Here is a 13,825-nt window from a genome sequence, read left to right as displayed (position 1 = left end):
GTAGGTGTGGGGCTGTCCAAAATATCTTGTTGGGGTCCCAGGTTACTAATGGCGCACCACAAGGAAATGCGCCATTAGTAACCCTGGTTACTAATGGCGCACCTGCAGGTGGTGCGCCATCAGAAGTTTTGCAAAAAAGTAAAAAATATAAATATATATACTAATGGCGCACCGTGTAATAGTGCGCCATTACTAGTTTAAACTAGTAATGGCGCACTGTGAAACGGTGCGCCATTAGTAGTTTTGCAAAAAAAGAATAAGAAAAAAATTACAGTAATGGCGCACTCTCTGCCTGGTGCGCCATTACTAGTTAGAACTAGTAATGGCGCATTGTCGACCTGATGCGCCATTAGTATGTATGGAAAAATGGAAAAAAAATTAATACTAGTGAAGCACCCTGTTTTTGGTGCGCCATTAGTGTCTTCCACACTAATGGCGCATCACCAACAGGTGCGCCATTAGTATATAGTAGTGGCGCACTACTTCCCTGGTGCACCATTAGTATCAATCCTATCTATAGCCCTTTTCCTAGTAGTGATGTGGGCTAGACCCCTGTTGGGCCCATATGTCAGTGACCGAATGCACCTGCAGTAAAGTAACAGCTACGTGGGCATATTTATTGGAGTAAATTACGGGGGAGCGAAGGGGTGGAAATATTGCTGGTCACAACGGATTGGACGAGCGTGGGGGGAGGAGAGTCATGCATGCAGATTTTTTCACACGGGGTGGAGTGGTGGGACCGCCGGGGGGAGAAGGAGAGTTTGGCAGGCATATTGTTTCCACACATGGAGAGGAAAAGATTTGGAGATGAACGGGCTTCCTGCAGGTATGGGGAACGGTGCATAATAAGTTATCTTGCATGTCGGGCTAGGTATAGTCTCAAGTCATTAAAAAAACATGCCCCACACATGTTCATATTTCAAGGTGCACTAAATTATTGCATGCGATGATTAAGGCTGGCCATAATGGCGGTATCTTAGCTGGTATCACACACATGGGAATAGCAAACATGCTGATGTGGCAAAGAATTAAAGAAGAGAGGGGGTTAGAGTAACTAGTGTTCATGCATGCATTGGTAAACACATTTTTTTGTGGAGAACCACAACACTAGTTGAGTACTTTTGTAGACCATTCACAATGTCAAATCAATATTTTTACACTCATTATAAAACGTAGTTCTTATACTCATTATAATCAGTACTCCCTCCGTCTAGGTGAGCAAGTCATCTTAGATTGTGCACTGTGACCAAGGAGGAGGGGAAAACGAGAGATCTTAATGTTTATTTGCTAATTAATAGCATTGCATGCAATGAACTAACCACTGCATGTCGTGTTTGGTAGTCTCAAGTCATTAAAAGCATGCACACCCACATCTCCTATTGGTTGATATGTCAAGAAACAAGAAACGAGGTAGAAGTTAATGCACCGCGCCTAAGTGTTTTGGGAGTATTGTAGATATTGATATTTTTAGTATAAATTTGGTCGTGGGATTTCATTGATGCCTGTCAAAGCGTTGACAGGTCTGCTATGCGTGACCTGATGATGAAAGCGTTCAGCATCTCGAAGTTGATCAACAATCTTCAATTGTAAAAGATTAGCCGTTCGGCCAATAAGGTGGCACACTTAATCGCTAAGTATAGCTTTGACAATAGATTAGATGGTATTCTTGTAAATTACGTACTGCCCTGTGTGGTGAATATTGTATCGAATGAGTGTACTAGTGTGGCTGGTTAATTAATATAAGGTGGTGTTCAAAAAAGTATAAATTTGGTCAAACACTTTGCAAACGGTTGACGGGAGTAAAAAGGACCAGAGGGAGTATCATGCACGCGGAGTAAGCAAAAAAATTGCTTGTCTAAAAAAAGGCAAAAAAATTCCTCATTTATAGCCGGTCGAAGTCTCAAAGGGCGCGACCACGCGAGGGAGGCGAAGGTCGTGGGAGGCGCGAAGTTTGACGGAATTAAGTGAAGTTACATCCACGTGCCGGCATGGCGTGCGAACAGGCAGAAGCTATACCGTCAGGCCTAGGATATGGGTCTAGTAGACATGACATCTAGTGGGTCCCGCATAGTTCTCGAGAACTCTTTGGGGGCTTGCAACAGTTTATCCACCGGGCAAGCCAGCAACCCCACGCCGTTCGCATGCCCTACTCGTCCACGTCTTCTACCTTACAACAGTTTGCTCCCAGTCGTCCCGTCCTTTCACATTAGTTCGCTCCCAGTTTTTTTTGTGGGGTACAACAGTTGAACTTCTCCTAACCCTCCTCCAAAATCCATGGCCTCCCAAATCTCCATGGTCGCCGCTGAGGACCAGGTTAGAGCCATCACCGGCGATCAGTTGATCATCATCTACACACGTGGATCCGAGAATAGTGAAAGCATGGCTTGCTCTCTTCCTACGCATGTTCAACAGTTCAACAGATGAGTGGGTCGCTGGGCTAGATGTTGAGTACACCACAGTCCTGGGACGAGAGAAGGATCTAAAGGACGAAGAGAGGAAGAAGCCCGCGGTGATCCAGGTTTGCGTACATAACGTTTGCTTGGTCTACGACATATGCCATGCCGATGTTGAGTGCCAGGATTTTAAGAACTTCCTCAAGGACAAAAGAGTGAAATTCGTTACTATAGGTTTTAAGAACGACAGTGACGTCCTGCGTCGGATAGGTCTCGTTGTAGGCCAGCCCTTCGATCTCCAGAAGGCAAGCCAGGTGTCCTCCTCTGAACCTTCAATGCTGACCCTGGCAGCAGCCATGATTGATCCTTCATACGCTAAACTGAAGAAACCTCATCACGAGTTTCATCATGCATGGGAGTAGAAGACATTAGATGAAGATCACATCCTGTACGCAACAATGGATGCCTACCTTTGTTTAAATATCTACAAGGGTTGGATGAAGAAGCAGAGCCCAGTGTCCGGTTCAAGAAAAGAAGCGTCGGCAAAGAGGAAGAGGGACGAGGACGAAGTCGAGGACGTCGACTTGGACTCCAAGTAGGTGGCAGTGTTGTCGCTCATGCTGGTTCTAGTGCAGTGTCAAGCAGACTAGTTGCTTATTAGTTTATTTTCAAGGGTGTGTTGTGCTGAGGCTCCAGCAGAACTATGTTTATGTTCTTTCTTGTTATTTGAACTCTTTAGTACGTAAAGTAGTACTAGTACTATGTCTTACTACTGTTCTTCTTGCAGTTGGTACCACTGCTCGTATCTTTGTGTTCCTACTGTACTTAATATGTTCGTACTAGTATTATAATTTGGGTCAGTCGATTTGTGAAAGAAGTTCGATGGAGCGAAGGAATAATACGGCAGAAGAGGTGGAAGAAGCCCTTCTAGCCATCCATGTTGCATCAAACAGCTCACATGAGCCAACTGACCCAAATTGCTCCTTCAGATTGCAGGATCCTCGTGGCATTCAAGGTCTCGAAGGTAGATTCTGCGTCCGCACCCGGTTTGCGGGCTCAACGCATGCGCGACCGGCTTCCGCTGTGACAGCCACCATGCGCGCCTCCTCCGCGCGGGAGGAGACGACAATGACATGCTAGTTCCTCCTCGTCGGCGTGCTGGAGCACGCGCTTGTCCTCCTCTTCGTATGCTGCGTGCATAGACGCGGCTCCACCAGCTGCTCGCGTGCTTGGCAGCGCGACGGCATCACGAGGAGGGACTGCAGATGACGTGAGCGGGCGAGCCTTCGGCTTCATGGCACAGAGATGGCGGCGACACGGCGGTGATGGGTGAGCAATTGTTGGCCGGAGCAGGCGGGTGCCGGCATGCACAGCGATGGTGGCAGCATATTGATGAGTGCGCGTGTGGGAGCTTACTTTAGTTTTATTTATAAGGTTGGTCGAACTTAAAAGAAAACTGTACTAGTACACGTAAACATTAGACTTAGGCAGTGCTTTTATTAGTTACTAGCTTATGTTCTTGCCCATTGTGACCAGCCTTAGTTCCACGGCCACGATACGGAATCCTGTGCAAGCGCATGAACCGCGGCCACGCGGTCAATCAAACGGTGGGTCACCGTGTCGCGCTCAAAGGACATCCACCGAACCTTTTTGTGTGTGTGAAAACAATCCTCGAATATTACTCAACTTTTTTTCCTGTGAAAGTTCTTGACGCTGCAATATTTCCATATATTTGAATTTAGCTCCAGTTCGTGTTTATTTGGATTTGGACGTTTTAGGTGCGCCCTAGTTTTTTTAATACTGATTTTGTGTGTGTGACTGAGAGAGAACGTGTGTATGTGTCCATATGTGTGTTGTAGCAGAATGGCAATGTGGAGACAGTGTGCGTGTGATACAGACATAGAGAGGTGTGAACGTGCAAATGATCGTGCATGAGTGAGACATCACTAGTAGAAAAAGGGTCAAACGTGAAGCACATTAGTGCCGGTTTGAATTTGCGCCGGCACTAATGTGTACATTAGTTCCGGTTCGTGGCGGCGATCAATAGCACCGGTTCGTGGCAAACCTTTAGTACCGGTTCGTGCCACGAACCGGTACTAAAGAGGCTACGTCAGCCTGCGGTCAGGCTATGGCCCCACCATCACCATTTAGTGCCAGTTCGTACCATGAACCGGTACTAATGAGGTTATGGCAGGCTGTTTTTAGTCCCACCTCGCTAAATGACACTAAATTTTGTGCAGGCAGCGCACCACTTTTAGTACCGATTGGTGCCTCCAACCGGTACTACAGGGTGACCAGTACTACAGTTTCTTAGTAAGCTGTTTTTTAGTCCCACCTGCCAAGAGAGAGGGACTAGGAGCGGTTTATAAGCCCTGAGTGCAGAGACAATGAAGAAGAGGCTCAATGCTCACGTTGCTTAGCTTCAAGCCTTCAAGAATATGGTAGATTGCACGGAGCTATGCGCAGTGCAGTTTACACTATTCCGAAAGGCTTGAAGCAAATTAACGAGCATTGCACCTCTTTTTTATTTTTAATAACTTATTAAAACTCCGGACTTCTTCTGATATGGCAAAAACTAATTGCACGTCGGCATTTTTTTTAACTTTGGTTATAACTCCAGACTTTGACCATCAAGTTTTGCAGAAAAGAAAAAATAGCAGAAAAGAAAAAAAACTATAGCTGAAAAGAAAAAAACTATATAAAAAAACTACTCAGAAATAAATAGAAGAAAATAAATATAACAGAGAAGAAAAAACTACTCAGAAATAAATAGAAGAAAAAATAAAGCAGAAAAGAAAAAAAATATTTGCTATTTTTCAATCGTTTACAAAATGACCGTGAAATTGAAAATCACTACAAAATGAACTCTGAAAATGTTGAATTTTGGCAAACTAGATGAAAAACTACTCACAAATAAATAGAAGAAAATAAATATAACAGAGAAGAAAAAACTATACAAAAAACTACGCAGAAATAAATAGAAGAAAATAAAGCAGAAAAGAAAAAAACTATAAAAAAAATTTGGGCGCTGCCCTGTGGGCCTGCTAGGCCACGGGCGTGCAATTACAGGCCCTAAAGGCCCAGCAGACTCACAGGGCAGCGCGTAGAATTTAGGCCCACAAGCCTGCTATATAGAGGAGTTTGAAGAGGTAGCCGCGGCTGGGTTTATAAATCAGTGCGGCTGCCCTTCGCCCGGCGAGGTGGGACTAAACTTTGGGGTGGCAGCGCGAGGCCTTTAGTACCTGTTGGTGGCTCCAACCGGTACTAAAGACCACCCTTTAGTACCGGTTGGGGCCACCAACCGGTACTAAAGGCCTGCTCTTCCCGCCTCTTGGCCTGGCCAAAGTTGGCCTTTAGTACCGGTTGGTGGCTCCAACCGGTACTAAAGACCACCCTTTAGTACCGGTTGGGGCCACCAACCGGTACTAAAGGCCTGCTCTTCCCGCCTCTTGGCCTGGCCAAAGTTGGCCTTTAATACCAGTTGGTGGCTCCAACCGGTACTAAAGACCACCCTTTAGTACCGGTTGGGGCCACCAACCGGTACTAAAGGCCTGCTCTTCCCGCCTCTTGGCCTGGCCAAAGTTGGCCTTTAGTACCGGTTGGTGGCTCCAACCGGTACTAAAGGCCTCTCCTATATATACAACACTTACGAAAATTCAGTTAGATCTCCCCACTTCTTTCGTCTCCAACCTCTCGCGCGCCGCTCGAACCCGCCGTCGTCGCCCCGAACGCCGCGCGCCACCGCCCAGAACGTCGCGCGCCGCCGTCCTTCGTCGTCCCGCCGCGGTCCCGTACGTCTCTCGCTCTCGTGTACCCGCGCCGCGCCGCCGTCCGTTGTCGTCGCACCCGGCCCGTACGCCGGCGCCCCCGCCCCATACGCTGGCGCCCCCGCTCGTACAGGGCCGCACACATACACACATACACACAGATGCATATATACATACACACACATACACACACATATATACGTACACACACATACACACACATACACACACACATTTTTTACTTATTTTCTGTTTTTTAGAAAATTTAATTAGATGATCGAATGTTAGATTAATGTCGAATGTTAGATGAATTAGCTAGATAGAAAATTGTCGAACTAGAGATTTGAAGTAGTTGAATAATTAATATAACTAGTTTATTTTTAGTAAGAAAATTGTCGAACTAGTTTATTTAGGTATATGAGATTTGAACTAGTTCAATAATTAATATAACTAGTTTATTTTTAGTAAGAATATTTAGGTATCTGAGATTTGATGATCTAATTAAAATATTATTTGTTAATGCGTTTTTCTGTTTATTTAATTTTTTATATATTTTGAGTTTATATAAATGTTAGATTAATGTCGAATGTTAGATGAATTAGATAGAAAAGTTAAATATAGTTAGATATATTAATGTCAAATGTTAGATGAATATATATTTGGCTAGATATTAATTAATGTTAGATAGTAATAGGTGTTTAATGTTTCACCTATATGAACATAGGAAATGTCATCTGACGACGAAAAAGATTTCATTATGTGCGAACACTGTGAAGACCAGCGCGGCCTGTGCGACAGAAATTTCCTTGTTGATGGTAGGCGCTTCAGCATCAAGCTGGATGAGACATTCGAAGTTGATACAGTAAGTCACTTTGGCAATTATTATTTGAATGCAAAACTTATGCTTCATTTGCTTCAACTTATAAATTTAAATTTTCACTATTCTACTAGCGCATCCCCTGCCATGCAAGAATTTTTGTCTTGGATAAGATAGGTTTTAGTGCTATAGATGATATGGAGGTAAAGTGAGTTTACTTGAAGACGGAGCATGGGTATACTTTCAACGTCAAATTATATAATGGAGACACATACACCCATTTTGAATACAAAACATGGCAAGCACTATGCAAGGCTTATGCATTTGAGCCTGATATGGTTATCACCTTTGATATTCGTCCGGAAGATGATATTGAAGGTAATATAGACATCTGGGTCGATGTGCAAACGCCTCCAGTTCTACCATTATGTGAGTTTTTCTCAACCATGCATGCATATGTTTATGTCTTAATTTGATACAGTTTATTCAAAAATAGTTGACAACTAATTTGTATTGTCAGCTTATTTCGGTTCAAGCAAACATGTCCTGCGCTTGGTAGACATGACCTACTACTGCCCCGGGGCTCAACTAAACTGCGAGGAGATAAGTCATTATGTTTCATGGCTTAAGGATCTTAATACTGTCAAGACAAAAAAATTTCCTGAACTTAGAAATGTTAGTACTCAAAACGTGCGACCAATGGTGATCGTATTGAACTACGGTCACATCTATAATCGAAAGATGGTAAGATTTTAACTATTTGTCCTTAATTAGTGCATCTTTTGCATACATTATTTTTGAAGCTAAACTTTCATTGCTTAGTATATTAATTACTATACGATGTTCTTCAACAGGGACTTCTGATGACAGTTGTGCCTCAGTGGATCGAGACTAAAGGTGACATGTCAATGGTTAGCTTACGGCCAAGATATCCTACATTGCACATGAGTGCATTCAGGATTTCTGAAAGCGAAGAATGCTTAATAGTGAAAGATTGGAGCAAAATTGTTAACGATCGCAGAGAAGTACTAGGGGGCAGCAAGGAGAAGCGCAACCCAAGATTAGGAGACAGATTCATCTGCATGCTCCAGTATGATGAATCAGGAGAGCTATACATGTTCTATGCTATTCTACCTGAGAGGGAGCAGCAGGAGTAGCTACTAGTTCATGCTCTTAATTAGTACTTGTCTCATGTCCGTGTCCTGAACTTCGATGTTGGTGATGATTATGTTGAACTCGATGATATCTTTGCTTCTGTTACAAAGTGAATGTTTCCTCTTTAAGCTAGCCAGTGTTGGTGATGATTAGATAGCTAGTGGTAATGACTATGATGATTAAATAGTGGTAATTAGACGACTACGATGGTTTTTAGCTAGCTGGAGTTTATTTATTTATTAATATGCGACGATGATGATGATGATGATGATGATGACTACAACTCATTATAACGTAAAAAATCCTAAATTAAATTGATAACACAAATTTAATTGAAAAATAAAAAATAAAACAAAAACCCACAAACATTTAGTACCGGTTGGTGTTACCAACCGATACTAAAGGGCTCCCGGCCCCCGGAGCTGGCTCGTGCCACGTGGTTTCCCTTTAGCACCGGTTCGTGCTGAACCGGTACTAAGGGGGGGGCCTTTAGTTCCCACACTTTAGTGCCGGTTACTAAACCGGCACTAAAGGGCCTTACGAACCGGTGCTATTGCCCGGTTCTATACTAGTGCATAGACAGATGCCGATACATTGTGTATACATGAGAGAACGGTCTTCTAGTTTACTTGTGTGTGTGTGTGAGAGAGAGAGAGAGGGAGAGAGAGAGAGGAGCATCCGTAACACAACAACCATCTCTCGAGATTCGTCCATCCCTCGCACGGTCGCATGCAACACATGCATCAACACGCACATTTTGATACCCTCACCCGGCCCCTGCCCACCTCTAGGCCCGCACAATCTCTTCGTGAATACCCATTTCTCTCCTTAGGTTTGTTTTCTCTCAATATCTGACACACACACACACACATGCAGCACAACACACACACACACACTCCCGCGAGCACACAATTCATCCCCATCCAAGGTTATACGGGGACCACTCTCGCTTGTGCTTCTTTGCACCCCAACATGCACAACACCTCAATCTTCAAATAGGGCAACGAGCAGATCGAAGACGGTGACCACACCGCGCTAGAGAATGCGGGGTCATTTGGAAGCAGGGTGATGTGACGACGCCTGACGGACTCCTCCCCCCACCCTCTCTCTCTCTTGCACAAAATTACCAATCCCTCTCTCCCCCGCACAAAATTGTCAATCCCTCAACCCATGAGATCCTTCCCCTCTCGTCCATGTTTTTCCTGCTCTCTCATCAAACATGTTGTCTCTTCTCCTTCCACGTATACTGAATCCAGATGCACACGCATCTCATGTATATTACATGTATGCATCTTTCTCACAGACCTAACTTCTTGCTCTCTCTTTCTCTCTCTATATCTCTCTTTGTCTCGTTAGGTTTGTCTCCTACTCTCTCCTCCAGATACATACAATCTTTCCTGCCCTATCTGCTCCATCTTCAAAAGCTCTCTCTACACGTTTCATTCACACATTGGGATATGTCAAAATGTTGCTTCTATAATGGCTGATGTAGAGTTATGGTTGTTCTTGTTGCATCTACAAAGTAATAACTATGAAATGCATTTAGATTCTCATTTGACTAGGATTATGTGAGTTTGAGCATGTTGTGAAGTAATATAGACCTTGTATACATGCATCTTGGGATTCGACAATGATTGTAACTATTGAATTGTATAGAACATTACATTCGAAGTCAATAGCCTAATATATTTATTTCACAATTTCAACAAATGATTAGTTCACTACAAACTAAGAAAACAAATGTGTACTCCCTCCGTGTTTATTTAAGTCTGCGTATTAGCATTGGTGAAAGTCAAGTTTTGTAAACTCTCAGAAAGCTTATAACAAAAAATATTAACATATACAATAATAAATAAATACCATTAGATTCATTATTGAATGTACTTTCATATCATACATATTTGTTATGGTAAATGTTTATATTTTTCTATAAACTTGGTCAAACTTTAGGAAGTTTGACTTCGGTCAAACCTAATATGCAGAGTTTACTACTACTACTTGCTAGTTACTTAGCCGAATCACTCAACACGCCACACGGGGAGTCCAGTGTCACAAAATTTTGAGGTCACTGGGAAAATCTCCCGCGACCCTGATTCAAGCAGTGGGAAGTTACCATCATAGTCTTCAAAATAGGCCTATGGATGACGCTTGGTAGGGGCTGTTTTCGTAACTTCAGGTTCACCCTACCCAGCCAACCCCACCCCGGCACCCAGAGTAGTACACCTGAATACTCCCCAATTTCTATCCCCACCACAAAATAGACTTCTCCATGGCACCGCAGCCTTCGTGCTCCTCCCCTTTACATCGGCGCACTCGTCCACCGCAGCGCATCTGCCTCATCGACGACGTCGTACGCCGCACTGGAGCCAGTCCACCGTCGTCGTTGTACACAGAGCCTCTTCCCCGGCATCGTCTTCCACGGTCTCGGATCTGCTTCCTGGAAGCCGACGCCAAGCACAGAGGTACCACCGTCGTGGACAATGAACTAACTCCCGTTGCCGACCATGACTCACAGAGGACGCCGCGACCATCGTTCTCCTCCTCGATTGGTAATGTGTGTATTGAATCACTTAGCAGTACATGTGCAGTTCCAATTTTGTTCATACCTACCCTTCAAATTTCCTGGGTGCTATTGTTCCCGTAAAAGTAATTGGTTATAGCCTCCATTGTCCAACAGAATATCTTCTTGTAATTGTGCGTCGCTCATGTATCGCGCTGTGCTTGGGTAGATTTTTCATCTGCAACCAGTAGTGTGGCAAATGATGGAAAGGTTTTTAGAACTAGCAAAATGCCCATGCGTTGCACGCACCAAGATGCATTTGTATGAGTAGTTAATCTTGTTGGAGATGCTCTTACATGGTAGACGAGTGCTTTCATGTTGCCCACAAGATGTGCGAGTATTACTAGTAGTATACTTTTCTTGCCATGTTCAGATTTTAAAACCACGAGTGCGAACATGCAGAGGAGCAATGAAGACCAAACACGGGATATTCGGGACATCTTCAAGGAGCGTGGCAAGTTAAAGAGGAGCTGCACCGAACTTGTAAAACGAGCTTTGGTAAGTAACACCCTTTCAGTTACTTTCGTGTAGCCTTGTGTTCTTCAATGTGTATATGTTGTAGTTTCTGTTTCTCTTAAGCGTGGTGTTCTTCGATGTGTAATAAGAAGATTCTTCATCGTCCTAATGCTTTCGTTTTTAGCTTGATGTAGGAAGTGGGTGTTCTCACCTTGTAGTCTGTTTTTATTTATTTTTCCTTTTGAACTCACTTCTCCGATTTCTGTTTATCTGGCTTCTACTAAATGGATCTAGGTTGCTCTGATTATTGATCTAAAAAAGAAGTAACTTCATGTCAGGATGCAGTTCCTGCGAGGAGGGAAGTATGGTCAACCTCGAGATCATGTTTCCAAAATGAGGCTGGATTACACACAAGGTGCCAGTTCCCTAATGTGCTGGATTAGACACAAGGTGCAAATTCGCAGATGATGCTGGATTACACACAAGCCAGGTGGAGTCGTCAGCTGTTCGTGTCCTCGTGGCATTAGTAAAGGCTGAAAGAAAGCGTGTAGCAGCCCTTGAGAATGTAGCTGAGTTCCTGAAGAAGCGAAAAGAGCAATCAAATGATCTCTTCACCCAAGCCCAAGAAGAGATGGAAGAAGCCAGAAATAAGCTAGCAGAGGCAGAGCAGGCTAGGCTTCTCCTGCTATCTAAAACTGTTGTCAATACAAAATTTCCTTCAGAATAGCTAGGTTCAAATGTTTATCCAGTCAGCATGCCTGTTCTGATGTCCGTGCATCTATAGATGTGGCACAAAATGTTTTTTCAGGTCATGTAATAATAGCAATTACTTTCCAAACAATAACAGACGAAGCATTGGACATGGTATAGTTCACGCACAAGCCCGACATTCCAAGTTCAAATTCCACATCAAACTCATGTTCACAGATATCTGCACATTCATACATAATGTCCACAACCATGATTCACTTCAAAGCCAAAAAAATGTGAGGGGAGTTATAAATAAACAAAATCCTCTACTAGTTCCTGCTACCGGTGTGAGCACAACAAGTCAAGACCATGCGTAAATTAATTATATTTTAGTCATTTTTTTGTTCTAAAATGTCTGCCGGCTCGCGGAAGGACATGTTGCCGGCACACACGCGGATTCAATGAAGGCAAGCGGGGCAGTCTTAAGCTGGTTGCTCGCGGCGAGGAGGCGTGCTCAGCCGGGCCTGCAGCAAGTGCGGCCCTCTTGGCCGGCGCGCCGGTTCAATGCCTGCGCTATGAGAGGTCGCATCCGTGTTAGAGCAATCACTCCCTCTAGTCCTTTTTTGTTTGGGTATAACAAAATCTCGTTTTCCATTCACATTTTACAAGTAAAGTTCGTGGACAACCTTTGACCCAAAGTACGATGGGGACTAGTAAACCAGAATGGAGGTAGTAGTTTTTTTAATCGAAGAAGGGTTTCCCCTTCCGATTTTCAGTAAAGAAAACCAGCATCTAAATCTAAACCATAGTATTTGCCCTAGAACTACCAGGTTCAACATCTCGCAACATAAACCTATACAACCTCCATTGCAAAAAAAAACCATACAACCATACGCCAAGGAGGTACGTAGTACTATGAATTCCATTTTCGCTCCATACCAATCATTCTAAAAACTACTTACTACTTATAACGCTCCATTGAAAATCGGAACTCTTAACCCCGCTAAAAAACAATATTTTAAACATGGTTACTCGATCTGTGGCAACTGGCGAGCCAGCGCGCTCCAAGTCGTTCACCTGTGGTCCTGACCATCAACTCCTATAGATCAAATTATCATGCGAGCTGACTATTCCTACAAAGGTGCTCCACCACCTACCCGGTACCCGCGGATGCAGCAATCGTGCCCCTAGGGTTTTAGGGTTTATTTGTTAATGTCACCTTTACGTAACACTCATGTGTGCGAGACAGCGAGAGGCCAACTCCATGCGTGCGCCTCTTCTCTTCGTATATGTACTCCACCGTTTGTCTGGTGTCCAAAAAATTATAATAACTACTAGCAATGTGCCAATGCGTTGCCACACGATCAAAGTAGATTAATACAGCGGCGGAGCTAGATGCAAACTACGGCTGGGGCTGTGCTATGTTGAGTGATAAACTTCTATGATTTTCTATGCTTTGCATGAAGAAATTACAAAGGAAGTTGTTTCTAGGCCTAGGACTATAGCCCTAGATGCCCCAGGCCTGTCTCTGCCACTGGATTAATACATATTCACCGATTTGATAGAAAAAAGTCTAGCTTTGAAATATGTATATCACTAAAAATATGTTATGTTTCACTCAAAATATATTCATTTGGCGGTTTTGATGAGATAAGGGAGGAATGTTGTTGGTTTCAAGATTCGAGAAGTGGTATATGTCTAATTTCTACTCTTACTAGCAAGATGCCCGTGTGTTGCACGGAACATCAAGATCTTGTGGGAGAAAAGGGTGAACGAGGGAAGGCCTTATCTGCAAATGTGGTGAAGACTGCGGGTAAATTGCCATATTTTCCTTCCTATCCGTCAGATATAAATCAGACGACCTACATTGCAGGATGGCAGGCCCACCATCATCACCAACTCTATTTTTTATCTCTACTCTTATAATAAGCATTGTGGGAGATGATCGTGTGCCTGCCATCCTGCATTATAGGCCGTCCAATCTATA

This window comes from Triticum urartu, chromosome 2 (genome assembly GCF_003073215.2).
Source record: "Triticum urartu cultivar G1812 chromosome 2, Tu2.1, whole genome shotgun sequence".
NCBI classification, from domain to species: domain Eukaryota; kingdom Viridiplantae; phylum Streptophyta; class Magnoliopsida; order Poales; family Poaceae; genus Triticum; species Triticum urartu.
Note: the sequence above shows the minus strand (reverse complement) of the source record.